Source organism: Rhinopithecus roxellana, chromosome 20 (assembly GCF_007565055.1).
Source record: "Rhinopithecus roxellana isolate Shanxi Qingling chromosome 20, ASM756505v1, whole genome shotgun sequence".
NCBI lineage: Eukaryota > Metazoa > Chordata > Mammalia > Primates > Cercopithecidae > Rhinopithecus > Rhinopithecus roxellana.
Window position 1 is genome coordinate 6900991 of NC_044568.1, and position 22687 is coordinate 6923677.

Sequence of the window (22687 nt, forward strand, 5' to 3'; positions counted from 1 at the left end):
GAATGCAGTGGTGCAATCTTGGCTCACTGCAACCTTCACCTCCCAGGTTCAAGCGATTATGCTGCCTCAGCCTCCCGAGTAGCTGGGATTACAGATGCACACCACCACACTCTGGTAATTTTTTTATTTTTAGTAGAGAGGGGGTTTCACCATGTTGGCCGTGCTGGTTTCGAACTCCTGACCTCAGGTGATCTGCCCACCTCAGCCTCCCAAAGTGCTGGGATTACAGGCATGAGCTGCCGCACCCAGCCTTTTTAAAATTTTTTAATTTTTTATTTATTTTATTTTTGAGATGGAGTCTCACTGTGTTGCCCAGGCTGGAGTGCAGTGGCGAGATCTTGGCTCACTGCAAGCTGTGCCTCCTGGGTTCACAACATTCTCCTGCCTCAGCCTCCCGAGTAGCTGGGACTACAGGCGCCCACCACCACACCTGACTAATTTCTTTTTGTATTTTTGGTAGAGACGGGGTTTCACCGTGTTAGCCAGATGGTCTCAATCTCCTGACCTTGTGATCCGCCCGCCTCGGCCTCCCAAAGTGCTGGGATTACAGGCGTGAGCCACCGTGCCTGGCCCAGCCTCTTATTTTTATTTTTATTGTTTTTTGAGACGGAGTCTTACCTTATTGCCCAGGCTAGAGTGCAGTGCTGCAATCTTGGCTCACTGCAACCTCTGCCTCCTGGGTTCAAGTGATTCTCCTGCCTCAGCCTCCCAAGTAGCTGGGATTACAGGTGTCTGCCACCATGCCCAGCTAATTTTTGTATTTTTAGTAGAGATGGAGTTTCACCATGCTGGCCAGGCTGGTCTTGAACCAGCCTCTTACTCTTTTACATACTATTTCCAGCACAACTGTCCAAGATGGCAGTCAATAAATGTTTGGCTAAATATAATAAATAATCCAGTTGATTATTTCCACTTTTTCACGTTGGGTTTTCAAAGTCTACTTTTCAAACAGTCAAGTTAACTTTTCTCTCTCTAGTATTTGTTTTGTAGAATCTATTATACTTTGTAATGTAATCCACAGAAACTTGGAGGCGACTTTAAAATTTACTAGTTGTGAATGATACCCATGCTGAGGTGCTCAGAGGTTGAATGTACTTGTTTTTTTTTTGTTTTTTTTTTTTTTTTTTTGAGACGGAGTCTCGCTCTGTCGCCCAGGCTGGAGTGCAGTGGCCGGATCTCAGCTCACTGCAAGCTCCGCCTCCCGGGTTCACGCCATTCTCCTGCCTCAGCCTCCCGAGTAGCTGGGACTACAGGCGCCCGCCAGGTCGCCCGGCTAGTTTTTTGTATTTTTAGTAGAGACGGGGTTTCACCGTGTGAGCCAGGATGGTCTTGATCTCCTGACCTCGTGATCCGCCCGTCTCGGCCTCCCAAAGTGCTGGGATTACAGGCTTGAGCCACCGCGCCCGGCCAGGTTGAATGTACTTGTATCGAGGGGTGGATATATGGATGCATGTGTGATAACGCAAATACAGGGAAAATTAATTGTAGAATCTAGGTAGTGGGTACATGGTTGTTCACTGTACAATCATTTCAACTTTTCTACATGTTTGAAGAATTTCATAACACATTGGAAAAGTGACTTGTTTTGTTCAAGCGGGGATACATTCAGTCTTCGGTTCTTGAAAGATATAAATCTGTCATTCCTTCTGTTTGGAAAGTTCTTTAGAGAGTCTGAATAATTCCCACAGTACAGTCTAAACCAGCACACAAGGGTTTTTTGGTAGAAATAATTTTATTAACAGAACCAGGCAATTTACCAAATACAACATAGATAGCTCAAAACATGGAGTTACTGCGCTGAAAATGTGACCGTGTTACACAGATTTCGGGAGGAAGAGTATAAAACAGGAGAGGCCGGGCACGGTGGCTCAAGCCTGTAATCCCAGCACTTTGGGAGGCCGAGACGGGCGGATCACGAGGTCAGGAGATCGAGACCATCCTGGCTAACATGGTGAAACCCCGTCTCTACTAAAAAATACAAAAAAAAAAAAACTAGCCGGCGAGGTGGCAGGCACCTGTAGTCCCAGCTACTCCGGAGGCTGAGGCAGGAGAATGGCGTAAACCCAGGAGGCGGAGCTTGCAGTGAGCTGAGATCCGGCCACTGCACTCCAGCCCGGGCTGCAGAGCAAGACTCCGTCTCAAAAAAAAAAAAAAAAAAACAAAACAGGAGAGAAGGCCGGGCGCGGTGGCTCACGCCTGTAATCCCAGTACTTTGGGAGGCTGAGGCGGGCAAGTCACGAGGTCAGGAGATCGAGACCATCCTGTGAATGGTGAAACCCCGTCTCTACTAAAAATACAAAAAATTAGCCGGGCGCAGTGGCGGGCGCCTATAGTCCCAGCTACTTGGGAGGCTGAGGTGGTAGAATGGCGTGAACCCGGGAGGCGGAGCTTGCAGTGAGCCGAGATCGCACAACTGCACTCCAGCCTGAGCGACAGAGGGAGACTCCGTCTCAAAAAAAAAAAAAAGAAAAGAAAAGAAAAAACAGGGAGAAAAGGAGTAAGATTTGTGGTTGTAGGGTCATCACAGAGGTGAAGTGTTCCATTGATTGCAACTGTGGTAGTCTACATCAGTTTCCCTCATTAAGGTCGGAGGAATCTACTAAGCAAATGTACGCCTTCCCATTCGTTAGAAATACATTGCAATAAAACTGCAGAAGTGGCCGGGCGTGGTAGCTCACGCCTGTAATCCTAGCACTTTGGGAGGCTGAGACGGGAAGATCGCCTGAGGCCAGGAGTTCGAAGCCAGCCAGGGCAACATAGTGAGACATCCACGCTTCTTTATTAAAATGAGATTAAAAATTTTTTTCCCTTCAATTCATCGGTAACAAGATAAAAAAATTAATAAAAAATTAACTTTTTAAAACATTTAAAGTAAAGTGGGAGTGGAAGCGGCATGTGGACTCATGGGGCTCGGGTCTGAATCGTACCTAGATCGGCACTGCGAAATGGGGATAATGATGATCTCCTAGAGCTGTTGAAATAGGAAAATGGAAGAGCAGCAGCTGATGTATTAATATTATTATTATTATTACCCATTACCTGACAAATTATAATTGTGACATGAAGGAGAAGGCTGGCCCAGTTGTCTGAACAATTTTTTCCGTCTATAATTCGGCGGGAAGGTCTGAGACAAACACGTCTGCTTAGATCAGTGCCTTCTCTGAACGGCGTTCACCAAGTAGCCCCCAAACCCAAAACCCCCAAGTCCCCGGGCGCCGAGGACGCTGTGAGTCCTGCGCATGTGCAAGGGTGCTCGCTCGCTCACCGCCTTCGTGGCGAATGGCCTGTTCCATTCTCGAGGGATGACGGCGGGAGGGGAGGCGGGAGAGTTGGAAACCTGAGTCCGGAAGTGCAGGTGCGTCACTAGTATTTCCAGCCTTTCACTCCATGAATAGTACTTTGTGATTATTATACTTCTACCTTGTTGATTGCGACAGGCTGCTGGAAAGAGTGAGTTTGGTGAACAATCCACTGGGCATCCTCCCCTTTTCACCTACGCACGTTAAGGAGGGCCGGCGTGAGGCCCAGGTACGGAATCCCAGAGGGCTCCGCCCACCTCCACGGGGCCCAGCCCCGCCGCCCCTCAACCCGCAGGTTCGCCAGCCCGCGGCGCCGCCGGGCAGCTCCTCCTCCTCTCCGCCCCGCCGGCCACGGGCGCGGAGGACTTCAGCGCTGCCAGCTTGGAAACAGCGGCGGGGCGCGGGAGGAGGAAGTAGCGCCCGGGACCGCTGGGCCACCACCGGCCGCCTCAGCCATGGACACGTCCCTGGAGAAGGTCCGTACCGGGAGGGGGCGATGGGGACGGCGCTGCGGCCCGGGGCTCCCGCCTCCGAGGCGACTGTTTGCCAGTCTCAAGCTGCCATTGTGACCCGGGCAGGGGGACGCGGGCTGATGGGCCCCGCCTGAGGAGGCCTCGCCGGGAGGGCGGCTGCGGCCCGGGCGCGTCACGGGGCCAGGTGTCTCTCGGGTCCCCGTGGGCCGAAGAGGCTGGGCGGGGTTCCGTGGGGGCCGTGAGGGGCCCGGAGCCCAGGACTGGGACCGTGGGGCCGACCTTGGGCCCTGCCGAGATTCCGTGAGTGGCCGGCCTGAACTCGGCTGGCCCTTTCGGAGGACTGGGAGCTCTCCGTTGGCGACCCCAGATGCTCCCGGAAAGAAGCCGCAGTTATTTCGGAGCCAGCTGCAAACCTGTAGGTTTTTCTTGGTCTCCAAGTTAGGAATGAAAATTGCTAAAGCAGTGGTTTTCCAACTTCAGCCTGCGTGGGAATCACGTGGGGCCTTTGGTAAACTGTGGAGGTTCAGTCCCGGGGTCAGAACCTCTGGGGGCGGGACCGAGATCTGCATATTTAACCGCCACCGTCCCCCTCCCACTCCGCCCCACGAAGGTGGTTCCGATGCTAAGTCTGCGAACACCGGGCGAGAACCTTTATGAGTTCCAGAAAGGGGTGGGTATTGCGTAGATTGCGAATTGAGTTTCAGGGATCGCAGCTGCTGCACAACTTCCTGGCTCCCCCTTTCCAGTGGCGAGGAGGGATCCCCGAGTCAACTCGAAATCCACTGGTAACAGAGCCTACCTCTGATTTCCTTTTAGGACGGCAGCGTGGTGTACCTGGCTGACTGCTCTACCATGTGAAACGGATTCTCATTGTCCCAGTGTTAGGGCTTGTAAATGGGAACCGGTTTGGGTTTCTTCATGGATTCCTGCTTTCGGTACCTGACATTCTGCCCTCCCTCAAAGCCCTTCTCTGTGTTCCAGCTTGGGAGTCAGCCTGTCCAGTCCAGTGCACACCCGGCTTTTCATGCATGTGGCATTCAGGAGCAATGCTAGTATTTTAAGACGGCTACATTTGAATTTTGAGCTAGTAGGAATAATGTATTTTGTCTTTTTTCAAGGCAGCAGCTGCTGTAGATTTGTTCACTTGTCGCTGGAGAGTTGAAGGCAATAATTGTAAAAGTTAGGCCAGATGTCTTCGTGTGCTCACAGTGCTATAGCCTACTCCTGGGTTGCTTAGCATACATTGGGTGGAAGACAAGAAAAAGATAATATGGTTTTCTTGTGCCATCTCTGGAGTGAATGTTACGTGTTTTCCTGGCTGGGAATAAAGTCTTTACGGTCTTCTGATTAGCAGAGTGTCTACCTTTTGGTACTTTGAGTTTGTCCAGATGAGTGGTTCTTAAAGCAGGGGGCAATTTATTTCCCCAGGGGACATTTGGCTATCTCTGGGCATATTTTTGATCGTCACAGTGGGGGCAGGGAGGTGCTACCTTACCTCGTGGGTAGAGGCCAGGGACACAGCTAAACATCCTACGTTGCACAGGACAGCTCCCCACGCTGGATAATTCTCTGGCCCAAAATGTGAGCAGTGTTGAGACTGAGAAATCCTGGTCAAGATCATGTTTATACCACCAGCAGTTGAGTACAAAATGATGCAAAGTGGTGTTTTCAATTTCCTAAGAAGGTGGATGGGCTTCATGTGATTGTAATTGGAATCCTAAACAACTGGGATGATCTTTCCTCCGGGAGTAATTAGCCTTTATAGGAAAATCTGCAGAGTGGGTCGGAATCCTGCTTTAAATATTACTTTTCTGGCATTTGATCAGTAGATTACAGTGGTTGCTCCCTAAGTGTTAATTGATGATAAAAATCTCTTAAACACTCTCAATTAAGATATCGCCGGGCGCGGTGGCTCAAGCCTGTAATCCCAGCACTTTGGGAGGCCGAGACGGGCGGATCACAAGGTCAGGAGATCGAGACCATCCTGGCTAACATGGTGAAACCCCGTCTCTACTAAAAAATACACAAAACTAGCCGGGCGAGGTGGCGGGCGCCTGTAGTCCCAGCTACTCGGGAGGCTGAGGCAGGAGAATGGCGTAAAAAACCCGGGAGGCGGAGCTTGCAGTGAGCTGAGATCCGGCCACTGCAGTCCAGCCTGGGCGACAGAGCGAGACTCCGTCTCAAAAAAAAAAAAAAAAGATATCAAGAGGGACTGCAATTCCAGTGTGTTTAATATTGGAGCATTCACAAAAATTGCTGTAATCTTTTAGGAATTCAGAACATGTGGGCTGGAAGTTTCTGCCTTAGATCAGTGTGAAAATTCTGAGTCTAAGTTTCTCAGAACTATGACTGGGACTTACTTTTTTTTTTTTTTTTTTTTGAAACGGAGCCTCGCTCTGTTGTCCAGGCTGGAGTGCAGTGGCACCATCTCAGCTCACTGCAACCTCTGCCTCCTAGATTCAAGTGATTCTTCTGCCTCAGCCTCCTGAGCAGCTGTGACTACAGGCGCATGCCACCACACCCGACTGATTTTTGTATTCCCAGTAGAGACGGGGTTTCACCATGTTGGTCAGGCTGGTCTCAAACTCCTGACCTTGTGATCCGCCCGTCTCAGCCTCCCAGAGTGCTGGGATTACAGGTGTGAGCCACTGCGCCTGGCCAGGACTTACCTTTATATTCCCTGAAGTAATAGAGGGCCTTAGATGGAATGAACAATTTATGTTGGTGCTAATTGGGCAGAAAAGAAAAAGCATTGCTATGATGTGAGTGTTGATGACTTTATGTTCTGAAAAATAGTCTGAGTCAAAGTGAAACATGTAACTGTGTTCATTATTCCTGTTTCTTTGAGGAATAGACTATGCTGCGTTAAATTCTACATTGTTAGTATAAAGTCGAGAGCTATGTGAGCAGTTATGAACCCATTTAAATTGATCCTTGCGGCCGGGCGCGGTGGCTCAAGCCTGTAATCCCAGCACTTTGGGAGGCCGAGACGGGCGGATCACGAGGTCAGGAGATCGAGACCATCCTGGCTAATACGGTGAAACCCCGTCTCTACTAAAAAATACAAAAAACCAGCCGGGCGACGAGGCGGGCGCCTGTAGTCCTAGCTACTCGGGAGGCTGAGACAGGAGAATGGCGTCAACCCGGGAGGCGGAGCTTGCAGTGAGCTGAGAGCCGGCCACTGCACTCCAGCCTGGGTGGCAGAGCAAGACTCCGTCTCAAAAAAAAAAAAATAAATAAAATAAAATAAAATAAATAAATAAATAAATAAATTGATCCTTGCATAATTTATACTGATTACAGAAACCACAATGTTATTTGATACTCACCCTCTAAAATTTAAAATAACATCTCTCACTTTAAAATGTAGTATGTGGAAAAAAAAAAGTAGTATGTGATCATCATTTAGTAGAATCACTCGATGATTGGGATTTGGTCCAAATATAATTCTGTCCCTTGCTTTTTCTGTTGATATGTAAACTTGCAGACCTGTGATAACAGAGCCATTTTCTTGTCATGATTTGCTTTTCTTTCACAACAGTATCAGTTTTCTTGTATCTGAGATAGTGATGTCCCAATAAATCAGATGATCAGATGGGTTAATTGAGGAGGCAAGGAATTCAAACCAGGAGAGTAGCAGTAGGGGCTTTGCCCCCACCCTCCACTGTATGTTCAAGGCATAAGGAACAAGGCCCTGTAGCAGAGCCTCACAATGTGTACTTAGGTTAATATTCAATAAAGAAAATGCCACAGGAAGTAATCAGTATAATGATGAAGATTTTAAGTTATTAAACACATACACCTTTCAGTAAAAACCTGTTATATTATTATTTTTGAGACAGGATCTCTCTCTGTCACCCAGGCTGGAGAGCCGTGGTACAATCTCGGCTCACTGCAATGTCCGTCTCCAGGGCTCAAGAGATCCTCGTGCCTCAGCCTCCTGAGTAGCTGGGACTACAGGCATTCACCCCCACACTGAGCTAATTAAAAAATTTTTTTTAATCGCGACAAGGTCTCACTATATTGCCCAGGCTGGTCGCAAACTCCTGGGCTCAAGCCATCCTCTTGCCTTAGCCTCCCAAAGTGCTGGAACTATAAGCATGAGCCACCATGCCAGGTCAAAACCTGCTACTCTAAACTTGTAGAATAGCCCGGACCTTTTTCTGTTGGTTAAGAGATCTCATTCTTCCTGGGTATTATGTTTAGACAAGGTATGCTACAGTTTGTTTTGCATTTACTTTAATTCTATCCTTGAGCAAACTTAGAGCAATTTCTCAGCATCAGCACTACTGATATTTTGGGTCAGATAATCCGCTGTTGTGGGGGCAGGCCTGTGCATGGCAGCGTGCTTAGCAGTGTCCCTGGCCTCCGCTCAGTAGATGCTAGTCGCACTCCCTACCCCTGGTTGTGACAATAAGAAATGTCTCCAGATGGAGGCAGCTGTCCCCCAAGGGGTGGAGGGAATTGCCTCTGGTTGAAAGTCCCTAATTTAGGGAATCTAGAGCTACAGTTCCAGTTTGGTAGCCACTAGCCATATTTGGCAGTTTACATTGAGATTAAGATTAAGCACAATTTAACATTCCTTTCCTCAGTCATGCTAGCCACATTTCAACCACATGTGGCTGATGTCTGCTACATTGGGCAGCACAGACGTGGAACATTTCCATCGCCAAAGAAGGTTCCACTGGACAGTGCTAAGAGCTGGCAATTACTTTTTTTTTCTTTTTTTGAGATGGAGTCTCACTCTGTCGCCCAGGGTAGAGTGCAGTGGCACAGTCTCGGCTCACTGCAACCTCTGCTCTCCGAGTTCAAGCGATTCTCCTGCCTCAGCCTCTCAAGTAGCCGGGATTACAGGCGCCCACTACCACACCTGGCTAATTTTTGTATTTTTAATAGGGATGGAATTTCACCATATTGACCAGGCTGGTCTCAAGCTCCTGACCTCAAGTGATCCACCCGCCTTGGCCTCCCAAAGTGCTGGGGTTACAGGCGTGAGCTACCGTGCCCAGCCAATTACTTGTTATATCTAATTCTCATCTCTGAAAGAGGTAACTTTGACCCTGTTTCTGACCTCAATCAGCACAACTCAGTCCATTTTTGGTTCTTGAACTCATCCTGAGCTAAGCGTTTCTTTCCTCCTATTTGGGCCTAATTTTAGAAAATTCTTTGTCACCTTGCTGTTATGCTGGAGGTTTATAGCAGCATCAATAGAACATTCCTGATCATTACTTACTGATAAGGACTCTGAGAATTTCTCTTCCTGCTCCTTCCTTAAAAAGCATGAGAAAGGAACCCCTGTTAGGCAAGGTTGAAATGACCAGTTTCCGTATATGGCTCTGTAGATCCCACTCTTTTATATAGAATGGCAGGAGATGAGAAGCTGTAATTGTAGCTTTCATATAAAGCCAATTCCAGTGTTACAATGTGAGGGTTTTGCATACAGGTGCATGGTGGCTAAGGCTGTAAATGATTATCTAATACTGGCTCTCAGGGAAAACTGATAGGACTCGGCCATGATACACAGTTCCTGATACTAGATATTTATGGCTTTGCTCATTCTTGATTTATTCAAGACTGCAGGGGAAGTCAGTGGCAGAGCTATTGATGGTCCCTATTTCCGTCTTTGCTCCACTGTATCTAGGATTATGAGTTATAGGTAGAAGTTGCTTGAGCTTAATGTCATCTGTTGTCACCTAAAGCAGAAACCTGTTTTGATTTATATATATGTTTTTTTGAGACGGAATCTTGCTGTCACCCAGGCTGGAGTGCAGTGGCGCGATCTCACCTCGATGCAGCCTCTGCCTCACTGCAACCTCTGCCTCCTGGGTTCAAGCAGTTCTCCTGCCTCAGCCTCCCGAGTAGTTGGGATTATTTTTCTACCACACCCGGCTAATTTTTGTTTTTTTTTATTTTTTATTTTTTTGAGATGGAGTCTCGCCCCGTGGCCTAGGCTGGAGTACAGTGGCTCAATCTCGGCTCGCTGCAAGCTCCGCCTCCTGGGTTCACACCATTCTCCTGCCTCAGCTGGGACTACAGATGCCCGCCACCACGCCCAGCTAATTTTTTGTATTTTTAGTAGAGACGGGATTTCACCAAGTGTTAGCCAGGATGGTCTTGATCTCCTGAGCTTTGCCTCGGCCTCCCAAAGTGCTGGGATTACAGGTGTGAGCCACTGCGCCCGGCCAATTTTTGTATTTTTAATACAGATGGGGTTTCGCCATGTTGGCCAGGCTGGTCTCGAACTCCTGACCTCAAGTGATCTGCCTGGCTGGGTTCCCAAAGTGCTGGGATTACAGGTGTGAGCCACCATACCCGGCCTTGATGTATATTTTTTATCAATCGAAGGTGAGCTGTGGCCAAAGCCCAGTGCTGAGTCCTGACAGACACACAAGGTGAGTAAGATGGGATCCCGGCAGGAGGTCACTTTCTGGTAGGGGGTATACTTTTTGGATAAAACCTTGCATAGAAAGGAGGGATAAAAAGCACAGAAATTAAGAAACAAGTTGTGAGTGCAAGGAGCAAGTAATCAGATTGTATGGAAAAGATTCTTTAGGCAGAGTATTTAGCTCAGAATTATGCTTTTCTAGAGTTTAATTGAAATGTAATGCAACTCTTTATGAGCGTGCCTCATATTATTGCTGGTAGATAAAAATCAAGAAACAGGAAAGCCATTTCATCTTTACCTTTCTGGTTTGATCACGCACTAACAAGCCCTAGGGAAGAAGCTTATTTTAAGGAAGAGTTATAACAGTATCTGCTTCTGTTCAGCAATTTTCTTTTTGTTGCAGAATAAAGGTGTGATTCCAGTTAAACAGTAAAGTTTTTAGAAATAGAGCTTTCCTATTGTATGCTATTTTTCCATCAGTGTCATTATCTGGAAGTGTTTACTCATGTTATAAGGGCTGTGTGAATCGACACTGCAGTAGTGGTCTCTGGGAACACAGTTTTTTGGAACACGGAGTTGGATTTCTAGCATCTCCCACATATATCTCAGTCAAGTGATTAGAGGCTTCCCCCCCCCTTCATATACTGCTCTCTGTGACTGAGATGTGATCTGTGCAGTTAACTTTGCTCCCTCCTTTCCACTGTTGGGTATTTTTGCCCTTTTCTTTTCTTTCTTTCTTTCTTTTTTTTTTTTTTTTTTTTTTTTGAGACAGTATTTTGCTCTTGTTACCCAGGCTGGAGTGCAGTGGCACGATCTCGGTTCACTGTAACCTCTGCCTCCTGGGTTCAAGCAGTTCTCCTGTGCGCGCACCAACACGCCTGGCTAATTTTTTTTATTTTTCGTAGAGACAGGGTTTCTTCATGTTGGCCAGGCTGGCCTCGAACTCCCGACCTCAGGTGGGCCACTGCGCCCAGCCTATTTTTGCCCTTTTCTTTCCTATTTTCCGCCTATCTTCTTGAGGAATTTGTAAGTTTAAATACTCATAGTTACACTTTATAAAATACTTGGCTAACCCTTTGCGACTAGGAAGATTATGATGCTTAATGAGCCAGTAATTACAGTATGTCTTCATATTCTCACAGACACACTCAAGCGTAGAGACCATGATGGTTAAGAATAACACTTTCAAATGATAGTATCCAGTTCTTAGAAGATGAGAGGAGACGGCTGGGCGTGCTGACTCATGCCTGTACTCCCAGCACTTTGGGAGGCCAAGGTGGGTGGATCACCTGAGGTCAGGAGTTCGGGACCAGCCTGGCCAACATGGTGAAAACCCATCTCTACGAAAAATACAAAAATTAGCCAGGTGTGGTGGCTCACGCCTGTAGTCCCAGCTACTCAGGAGATTGCACCACTGCACTCCAGTGTGGGCAACAGAGTGAGACTCCATCTCAAAAACAAAAAAAGAAGATGGGAGGAGACAAAAGTTCTGGTTCTTAATTAAATACTGTAGTATTGAATCAGGCAAAAAATACTTACAAATGTAGAAACTGAGACCCCAATAAGATAAAGCAGGTTTACAAGTCACTGTATCAACTTGGAGGATACCTTTCCTCTTCTCTCATCCTTGGCCCGTAAGGAACATTGTGTTCTTGCCGTGGCTTCTCAGAGGTATGTATTATAATAGATGTGTGTGGTGTTTGGGGGACTTGTTTACTGCTAGACAGCAGGCACTGTTTGTTTTCGCCTGGGAGGAAAAGAAATGCTTTTTGCAGAGATGAAGTTGAATGATTATCACTATTCAGGATTTACCTTGTTCAGAAAGCTGTGGGAGGCAAGAGTAGTTGGTAAGTTAGGAACAGCTGTTTGGAGCTTTGCCTCTTGCTTTTTATCTCAGCCGAAGATAGGTAGTGATTTTTTATATGTCTAATGCATATGGTATAAACTAGCATTTGATAACACCAAGGTCTTCTAATATGAGCAGCTGATTTCTCTTTAGCCCTAAGAGGCCCCTGAAATAAGCCCTAAAAGTCCCCCAAATAAGAATATTTCTCTCCTGAAAAAAAAACTTTGTTGAAATGAAAGTATTACATACTTCTATTTTTGATGAATGTTACAATTAATATACTTTTAAAAATGAACTTTAGACTTTCTTTTTTTATAGAGGTTGCTTCTCTTAAAAGCCTTCTCTTGTCTGGCTGTGGTGGCTCATTCCTGTAATCCCAGCAGTTTGGGAGGCTGAGGCGGGCAGATCACGAGGTCAGGAGATAGAGACCATCATGGCTAACACGGTGAAACACTGTCTTTACTAAAAATACAAAAAATTAGCTGGGTGTGGTGGCATGCACCTGTGGTCCTAGCTACTTGGGAGGCTGAGGCAGGAGAATTGCTTGAACCCGGGAGGTGGAGGTTGCAGTGAGCCGAGATCACCCTACTGCACTCCAGCCTGGGCAACAAAGCAAGACTCCGTCTCAAAAAAAAAGAACAAAAAAAGCCTTCTCTTTAAAGGCTTAGCTCTGTATCTCCCAAACAGCAGTTATTCATGTACCATCTGTGAATTTGGCCACATCAGTGTACCACCTATACTATTATTTGCTTAATATTTTCTTTTCTTTTTTTTTTTTTTTGAGACGGAGTTTCGCTCTGTCGCCCAGGCTGGAGTGCAGTGGCCGGATCTCAGCTCACTGCAAGCTCCGCTCCCGGGTTTACGCCATTCTCCTGCCTCAGCCTCCCGAGTAGCTGGGGCTACAGGCGCCCGCCACCTCGCCCAGCTAGTTTTTTGTATTTTTTAGTAGAGACGGGGTTTCACCGGGTTAGCCAGGATGGTCTCGATCTCCTGACCTCGTGATCCACTCATCTCGGCCTCCCAAAGTGCTGGGATTACAGGCTTGAGCCACCGCGCCCGGCCTAATATTTTCTTTTAAATCTACATCGATTTACTCCCCCTTTATGAAAAATTGAGGGACAGTTTACGTACAACAAAAATACCCATTTTAGTTATAGAGTTTGTGTTTTGGAAGTTGTATATAGGGATATTACCACCAGCATGATCAAGATACGAAGCATTGACCTGGTACAGTGGCTCACACCTGTAATTTCAACACTTTGGGAGGCCAAGGCAGGAGGATCACCTGAGCCCAGGAGTTTGAGGGCAGCCAGGGCAACATAGTGAGACCCCCATCTCTATAAAAAAGAAAAAACTTAGCCAGGCTTGGTGTCATACACCTGTAGTCCCAACTACTTGAGAGGCTGAGGTGAGAGGATCACTTGAGCCCAGGAGGGTGAGGCTGCATTGAGCCACGATAGTGCTACTGCACTTGGCCTGGGTGACAGAGTGAGACCTTGTCTCAAAAAACAAGTCCCCTACCTACCCACCTGAAAAAAGGTACAGAGCATTTCCATCTCCCTGAAAATGTCCCTTTGCAGTGGATCCCTGCCCTGCTTTCTGTCATTCTCGCCCTCTTTACCCACCCATCCCATCCCGGCACCCCCCCCTTTTTTTTTTTAACTTCAATTTGTGCTCAACTGTAGTGTCTCTGTATTCTGGGATTTGAGGTGTGTGTGTGTGGCTTTTTGTTTTTTCTAAATCACATAAAGGTGTGTGTGTGTGTGTGTGTGTGTGTACTTATTTATTTTTGAGACAGACTCTCATCCTGTCATCCAGGCTGGAGTGCAATGGTGCCATCTCAGTTCACTACAACCTCCGCCTCCTGAGTTCAAACGATTCTCCTGCCTCAGCCTCCTGAGTAGCTGGGGTTACAGGCACACCACCACGCCCAGCTAATTTTTTGTATCTTTAGTAGAGACAGGGTTTGACCATGTTGAACAGGCTGGTCTCAAACTCATGACCTTGTGATCCGCCCGCCTCTGCCTCCCAAAATGCTGGGATTACAGGCATGAGCCACTGCTGTCGGCCAAATGTATAATTTTTTAAATTCACACTGGTGAACTGGTTTACTGAGGAAAGTGTTTATTAGTGTGTTTTCAAAAGATGATTCCCCCCTCCCCCCAAAACAGAGTCTTGCTCTGTCACCTAGGCTGGAGTGCAGTGGTGCATTCTTGGCTCACTGCAACCTCCGCCTCCTGGGTTCAAGCGATTCTCCTGCCTCGGCTTCCCGAGTAGCTGGGACTACAGGTACCCACCATCGTGCCTGACTAATTTTTGTATTTTTAGTAGAGATGGTCTCGATCTCCTGACCTCATGATCCACCCATCTCGGCCTCCCAAAGTGCTGGGATTACAGGCGTGAGCCACTGCGCCTGGCCTTGCCAATTTATAATTTTCTGTTAGCTCTTTTGAAAAATTGAGAGTTGCTCCCTGACCTCCTTAATCGTCTTACATTGTGTTTGATTCTTGACTTTTCCTCCAACATTTAAATTGTCAGAACTTTTAAGCAATGTTAACATTACATATGTAATATTTCTTCTGATAGTGAGGGAGTATTTTAATATCCATACTGTCCGAAAGTGATAAAAATCACCTAGCATAAAAACGATTCTTGGCGAGGCAATGTGGCTCACATTTCTAATCTCAGCACTTTGGGAGGCCAAGGCAGGAGGATTGCTCGTGAAGCCAGGAGTTTGAGATCAGCCTGGGCAACATAGTAAGACCTTGTCTCTCCAAAAAATTTTTAAAAATTAGCTAAGTATGGTGGCATGTGCCTATAGCCCTGTCTGCTCAGGGGGCTGACGTTAGAGGATCACTTGAGCCCAGGAATTCAAGGCTATGGCCAGCTATGATCACACCATTGTGACAGCCTGGACAATAGAGTGAGGTTGTGTCTCAAAAAAAAAAAAAAAAGATTGAAAACGTGCTCATGAAAGTATGAGTAGTAGGGCTTGTTTTATAAAATGAGCTACCTATTAAAGTCTCAGTTCTGGCTGGGTGCAGTTTCTCAGGCCTGTAATCCCAGCACTTCGGGAGGCCAAGGCGGGCAGATCACCTGAGGTCAGGAGTTCAAGACTAGCCTGGCCAACATGGTGAAACCCCGTCTCTACTAAAAATGCAAAAAATTAGCTGGGCGTGATGGCGGACGCCTGTAATGCCAGCTACTTGGAAGCCTGAGGCAGGAGAATCACTTGAACCCAGGAGGTGGAGCTTGCAGTGAGCCGAGATTGAGCCACTGCACTCCAACCTGGGAGACAGAATGAGACTCCATCTCAAAAAAAAAAGTCTCAGTTCTGTGATAGTGAGGATACAGTTGAATGGTTCTTCTTAGGAAAGGAGAATTAAATCATACCTACCATGCATCTGTGTTAGATAAAATTGTAGCAAAAATATTGAACCCACTTCATTTATACAACAATTAACCATACTCGAAATATCATTTATAAATTTGTAGAGAGGTATAACTGTGTAAATTCTCAGCAATTAGTGTCTATCAGAAAATGTGCATGTAGATATATCCACTCTGTAAATGCTTTGTTGCACTTTTTTTGGTTTTGGGATTTTTGTTTGAGACAGAGTCTTGCTCTGTTGCCCAGGCTGGAGTGCAGTGGCGTTATCTTGGCTAACTGTGACCAACTCCTAGGTTCAAGTGATTCTTGTGCCTCAGCCTCCTGAGTAGCTCGGATTACAGGCACACTGCCACGCCCAGCTAATTTTTGTATATTTAGTAGAGATGGGGTTTCACTATTTTGGCCAGGCTGTCTCAAACTCTTTTTTTTTTTTTTTGAGACGGAGTCTTGCTCTGCCACCCAGGCTGGAGTGCAGTGGCCGGATCTCAGCTCACTGCAAGCTCCGCTTCCCGGGTTTACGCCATTCTCCTGCCTCAACCTCCCGAGTAGCTGGGACTACAGGCGCCTGCCTTGTCGCCCGGCTAGTTTTTTTTTTTTGTATTTTTAAGTGGAGACAGGGTTTCACCGTATTAGCCAGGATGGTCTCGATCTCCTGACCTCGTGATCCGCCCGTCTCGGCCTCCCAAAGTGCTGGGATTACAGGCTTGAGCCACCGCGCCTGGCCTCAAACTCTTGACATCAGGTGATCTGCCCCGTCTTGGCCTCCCAAAGTGCTGGTTTTATAGGTATGAGCCACCACGCCTGGCCACCCTTTCACTCTTAAAAATGCTCGGGTTTAAGGGTGGGTGGAAAAAGGAAAAAAGAAAAAAGAAAATGCCCTGATCTGGATGATGAGTTTATGGCCATTTAGTTGAGACTGTTGTAAAATAGAAATTTTCCCTGTAAAGAGTCACTTTCTTCCCAGGTGAAACCATTAATCAAGCAAGGATAATCTTTAAAATTAAACCGTAGTTCTAAATATGATTTTTGAGTATGAACTTTTTTAAAGCATTGAGTTGCTTCATTTACTTGATGAAATTGAGAAGCAGTATTGCGCAGTGGTTAAGAGCACTGGTCCTAGAATTTTACTTAGTTTTAAATTCTGACTCTAAAATGTACTATGATCTGGGGCTTGTGAGGAAGTAATGTGTGTAGAGGCGTTAATTATTAGCACGATGCCTGGAATATAGTAAGCAACCCAGTAAATATTAGTAATTATAAGGATCCTAAATCTGATTGAATACTTACTCTGTGTCTGACCCTGCACTCAGTGCTAAGGGACTCAGAAATTATTTGACATTCTTCTCAGGAACCTGACATAGAATACTGTTTTTCCTTTGTTTGTTTGTTTTTTGTTTTTGTTTTTTGAGATGGAATTTTGCTGTCACCCACGCTGAGTGCAGTGGCATCATCTCTGCTCACTGCAGCCTCCGCCTCCCACGTTCAAGCTATTCTCCTGCCTCAGTCTCTTGAATAGCTGGGATTACAGGCGCCCCCCACCATGCCTGGCAAATGTCTGTATTTTTAGTAGAGATGGGGTTTTGCCATGTTGGCCAGGCTGGTCTCAAGCACCTGGCCTCAGGTGATCCACCCACCTCGGCCTTCCAAAGTGCTGGGATTACAGATGTGAGCCACCGCGCCCGGCCTGTTTTTTTTTTCTGCCAACATTATCAAACCGTCTCCTATGTATTAACTAATAGACATCTTTATGCATCTTTGCACAATTTAATTCTTCATTTAGGTTTGTGTCTGGCTGTTGCCCTGCTGTTGTTTATTAATGTTGATCATACAGCTATTTTGGCATTGCCCACAGCTATTGAGTATAAGAAATGTGATGAAGAAAGTGGTAACTGCCCTCAGTAGAAGCTTATGAAGATGCTGTTTTTAGTTTTAAGAGATCAGTTAACCTACAACTTTTCATAGCGCATTCCTTGGTTTAGATCTTAATATTATCCTGAAACTGGGTAATACTTCATATTTTGGATTATCCAACTAATGGAACAAACACGTGAGAGTCTACAGCATTGGGGTCATTGTTCACATTTTTTCACCCAAACTTAACTATCAGTGCTGCTTTTCCTACCCACCCACTCCCCCCTCCCCCCGGGCTTACCCCCTGAAGAGCAAGAACTGTTATTTTTATTTAATTTTTTGAGACAGTCTTGCTCTGGTGCCCAGGCTGGAGTGCAGTGGCGCAGTTTCAGGTTACTGCAACCTCCACCTCCTGGGGTCAAGCAATTCTCCTGCTGCAGCCTCCCAAGTACCTAGGACTGCAGGCACACGTAACCATGCCCGGCTAATTTTTGTATTTTTAGTAGAGACAGGATTTCGCCATGTTGGCCAAGCTGGTCTTGAACTTCTGGGCCTCAGGTGATCCGTCCACCTCGGCTTCCCAACATGCTGGGATTATAGACGTGAGCCACCATGCCTAGCCAGCAAGAACAATTTAAATGTAAGTCAGTCCATGCAGTGCTTGTGCACTCCTGAGTCAGAGCTTCACCTGGGGATTATGAATCTGCATTTCCCTCGTACCTCTCACAGTTTAAACATCTTGTCATTGCATGGGATTTTAGTGTTTATAAATGCGTATGCACGCAATATGGCTTCTAAACTATTTTTTGCGTGTATGTATACGTATTATATATGTATATAGATATGTGTATGTGTGTGTGTGTGTGTGTATTTGTTGTGGAGACAGGTTCTCACTCTGTCGTCCAGGCTGGAGTGCAGTAGTGTGATAATGGCTCACCACCAAAGCCTCAACCTCCCAGGCTCACATGATTGTCCCACCTAAACCTCCTAAGTAGTTGGGACTACAGGCACGCACCACCATGCCTGGCTGACTCTTTTTTTTTTTTTTTTTTTTTGAGACGGAGTCTCGCTCTGTCGCCCAGGCTAGAGTGCAGTGGCGGGATCTCAGCTCACTGCAAGCTCCGCCTCCCAGGTTCACGCCATTCTCCTGCCTCAGTCTCCTGAGTAGCTGGGACTACAGGTGCCTGCCACCTCGCCTGGCTAGTTTTTTTTTGTATTTTTTAGTAGATACGGGGTTTCACCGTGTTAGCCAGGATGGTCTCGATCTCCTGACCTTGTGATCCGCCCGTCTCGGCCTCCCAAAGTGCTGGGATTACAGGCTTGAGCCACCGCGCCCGGTCCTGGCTGACTTTTGTATTTTTTGCAGACATGGGGTTTTGCCCTATTGCCTGAGCTGTATTTTGTCTATTTTTTTTTTTTTTTAATTGAGACCAGTTCTTGCTCTGTCACCCAGGCTGGAGTGCAGTGGCATGATGTTGTCTCACTGTGGCCTTGACCTCCTGGGCTCAAGCAATCTTTCCGCCTCAGCCTCCTGAGTAGCTGAGACCACAGGCATGCACTACCATGCCTGGCTAACTTGTTTTGTATTTTTTGTAGAGATGAGGTTTTGCCATGTTGCCCAGGCTGATCTTAAACTCCTGGACTCAACTGATCCTCCTGCCTTGGCCTCCCAAAGTGCTGGGATTACAGGCATGAGCCACCACGCTTGGCATGTTTTATCTATTCTTACTGGAAATATACATTATAATTCTATTGAAAGAAATAGCTGTGTTGCGCTTAGAGAACAGTATGTTGATACCCTCTCTGGCTGCCTTCCTAAGGGATTTTCAGGGTGATATGACAGTCAGAGAATTGAGCCAACTTTAGATCCTTGATCTAAAGAGAAGTCAAAATTAGTAGGAGTCTGAATCCCTGCCTTCAAGAAGCTTGTAATCTAATTGGGGAGCACATTTATACTGGAAAGCACATCTATAAAACAATTCACAGTAAAGGGTGTAAGGAATCTTGAGGATAAATGGCAGTCGCAACAACTGCAAGCATTCTGTCCCATTGTCCCCATAAATACCACCAACGTTGTCAAGCAACAAGTCTAGATTTTTGGTTTAGGACAAAAGGCGTCAGTGTCGTTAGAGGGTATGTGAAAGAGCAAGAGTGGCTTTATCCATAAAGGTTTCCTGGAATTACTGACTTGTAATTGAATAGGTGCTAGGCGAGAGATAGATAAAAGTCATGAGGATGTTTGAGACAGGACGGTCGTTGGGAGCATGAAGGTGTGAATCAAGCCAAACTGTTTATCTTTTCATTTGGCCAGATGGTAGGGGACACACGGGAGTGTCACAGGAGTGAGGATCATCAGGAGCATCACCAGCTGACTCAGGGGTGAAGATAAATTCTCTTGACCATCATCTGTTCCTCATTCTCCTCACTAACTGTCAGCCCTGAGGCCTTTCTCAAGTGCTTTCTGTGCCTTTTCATAGTTAAAGTGGTGAATTTTATTGAAAACACCTGTTTGAAATTTTGTCTATTTTATCTAAAAATTTGGTTGTGGCTAAATGATTACCTTGTAAGCCCTTGTGGGACCCAGTGTGATATAATAGAGGCCAGAAACAGGAGTCAGGGACTCCAGGTTTTGGCACCTCACTGTCATTTATTAGCTCCATGACCGTAGGCAAGTCACTTAACCTCTCTGCATCTTAGTTTCCTCACCTCCAAAATGTTAGACCAGAATCAGATGTTTTTATGCTATATGTTTGTGGTTTTTTTTTTTTTTGCAACAGGGATTTACTGTTCCAGGAGTGCAGTGGCACAATCATAGCTTACTGTAGCCTCAAACTCTGAGGCTCAAGTGATCCTCCTACCTCTCCTTCCTAAGTAGCTAGGACTGCAGGAGTGCACCACCGCACCCAACTAATTATTTTTTTGTAAAAGTGGGGTCTCACCATGTTGCCCAGGCTGATCTGGAACTCCTGGCCTCACGTGATTGTTCTGCCATGGTCTCCCAAACAATTTTTTTTTCTTTTCAGTGAAACTTTTTACAAATAAAACTTTACTTAAAACCCTGTTATATAAAACAGAGCTGATCTGCTAGGGAGCTGGAGGCCCCAGCTGCTGACGTAACCTTTCCTTCTCAGAGTTCTCCCAGGGGCCTTACGGCTCAGGAGAACACAGCTGGAAAATCTCTGGACTAGATCCCTTAGGTCCCGTCTAGAATGTAACAATTTCTGAATCTCATATTGATAAATGGAGTGGAGTTTCTTAAAAACAATTTTGAGGAGGCAATGAAGTTTTAAATATGTACATATTGTACGTCACGCTGTAAGATATTGCTAGATACAGTGAGCAATACGAAAAGATAAACATAGTTCTTCCTTTAAGCAGCACACTTAGAAGAGTAAGGGGAACAAAAGAGCTCTAACTTATATATAATATTGTATGTATTATTGTGTATAATATATATAATGTAATATCAATTATTATAACAACTCATACTACATAGAGATTGAGGTCAACAAGAATTTTCTCCCTAAAAATAACTACAGAGATTAAAAATAGAGAAAGGAAAATGAATGTGTGTGTTTTAATTCTGCAAAAAGGTCGGGCGCAGTGGCTCACGCCTGTAATCCCAGCACTTTGGAAGGCCCAGGTAGAAGGATAACTTGAGCTCAGGAGTTTGAGACCAGCCTGGGCAGCATAATTAGATCTTGTATCCACAAAAAAATTTTAAAAATTAGCCAGGCATGGTGGCGAGCGCTTGTACTTCCAGGTTCCTGAGGTGGGAGGATCACTTGATCCCTGGAGGTCAAGGCTGCAGTGAGCCACGATCAAACAAACCACTGTACGCCAGCCTGTGTAACAGAGCGACTGTCTCAAAAATAATAATATTTGTCAAAATAGCATGTCTTTGTATCACTGCCACATTGCTTGTCTGAAGTGAAGCTGACTCACTTTGTTATCAGAAGTGATGTCATCAAAGACCAAGTTGTCCTGCTGCCCTGGAGTGTGCGTCACGCGTTGCCCGTACCCCGGGACTGTGTACAAAGGCCAGGCTGAGGGGACCTTGTGGTTACCTCCATGGGACTTGTAACTTGTCAAGGGGGAGGGTGGCACCAAGTGTGAAGAAGGGCAAGGTCCTTGGTTTTGGCCTCATGTGGTTCTTCCCAGAATGAATGGTGAAAAAATAATTCTGCAGGAAAATTTAAATTCTATTTTGTTTACTTTTTGGGTGGGAGGTAGGTATACACATGGTACTAAAATTCAAAAGGAACAAAAGGAGGCCAGGTACGGTGGCTCACACCTGCAGTCCCAGCACTTTGGGAAGCTGAGGTGGGCAGATCACTTGAGGTCAGGAGTTTGAGACTAGCGTGGCCACATGGTGAAACCCCCGTCTCTACTGAAAATATGAAAAGTAGCTGGGCATGGTGGTGTGTGCCTGTAATCCCAGCTACTTGGGAGGCTGAGGCAAGAGAATCACTTGAACCTGGGAGGCAGAGGTTGCAGTGAGCAAGATTGTGCCATTGCACTCTAGCCTGGGTGGCAGAGTGAGACTCCATCGCAAAAAATAAAAATAAAAACAGCGACTTCGTCTGGGAAGTGGGGCTGGAGGACTTTTACTTTTTCTGTTATACTTTTGTACTGTTGGAAGTTTTAAAATCATGCATGTATTTTACAGTAAATCCAGAAGAAATGATGCACTTGATTTTTCTGGGTGAATTGTGTTGTAGAGGTAATAGAGGATTATGAAAATTTCTTTCTTTTTTTTTTTTTTTTGTCTCTCAGATAGCAGACCCCACGTTAGCTGAAATGGGAAAAAACTTGAAGGAGGCAATGAAGATGCTGGAGGACAGAGGTGAGCAGGACAGAGGTGACCCTGTTCAACAAGTTCAGCCTGCTGTGAAGCCAGCAACTCCGGTTTCCTTCTGTTAAAGGTGCCTCTTGGCTTCACAGTGTCACACACAGCTTAGGCTGACTTGAAAATTGGTATTTGTCTTGGGTAAAGGGTGCCTTGTAATTAAGGATTTTGAAATTGAGAGGAAGGACTTAACAATATTTAATTCTGTTAAGAGTTTCATTTACTTAATATATTGATTTGACTCTATAAATACTTATTATATATTCAGGTCATATGGAGCACCAAGTAAACAAGAAGTGGGTGGAACTTTTTGCGTATTCTTGTCTTTTCCAGAAACTCGAATGATACCTGAAACTGGAGGCAGGGAGATGTGATAAATGTGTTTGAAATCCCGCCTCAGTCACTGGGAGGTTATAGGCAACACGGTCATGTTTGCATGTTCAGGAGTTAGAAATTTGGTATGATGAAATAAATGAACAGCTTTTTCTTTTCTTTAAATTAGAAGAACAGAAGAGGAAAATGGAAAGAAGCTCATATCCGGAGATATTCCAGGCCCACTCCAGGGCAGGTAGGTGGCAGTGAGGATCTGTACC

At 45.9% G+C, this 22687-nt stretch overlaps 1 protein-coding gene across 6 annotated transcripts in view; it reads left to right on the forward strand.

The window, feature by feature from the left end:
- The first annotated feature begins 3543 nt into the window (after positions 1-3543).
- The window catches only part of LOC115895220 (putative pyridoxal-dependent decarboxylase domain-containing protein 2), a 37302-nt gene continuing 18158 nt past the window's right edge, over positions 3544-22687 (forward strand). For 3 of the 6 annotated variants that reach the window (XM_030924897.1, XM_030924900.1, XM_030924901.1), the window contains exons 1-3: positions 3545-3775; positions 22022-22091; positions 22597-22662. The gene's annotated coding sequence lies outside the window, so the exon portion shown is untranslated. Of the gene's footprint in view, positions 3776-4588; positions 4708-22021; positions 22092-22596; positions 22663-22687 lie in introns of all 6 variants that reach the window. The other 3 variants (XM_030924899.1, XM_030924902.1, XM_030924898.1) reach the window with 2 other exon arrangements.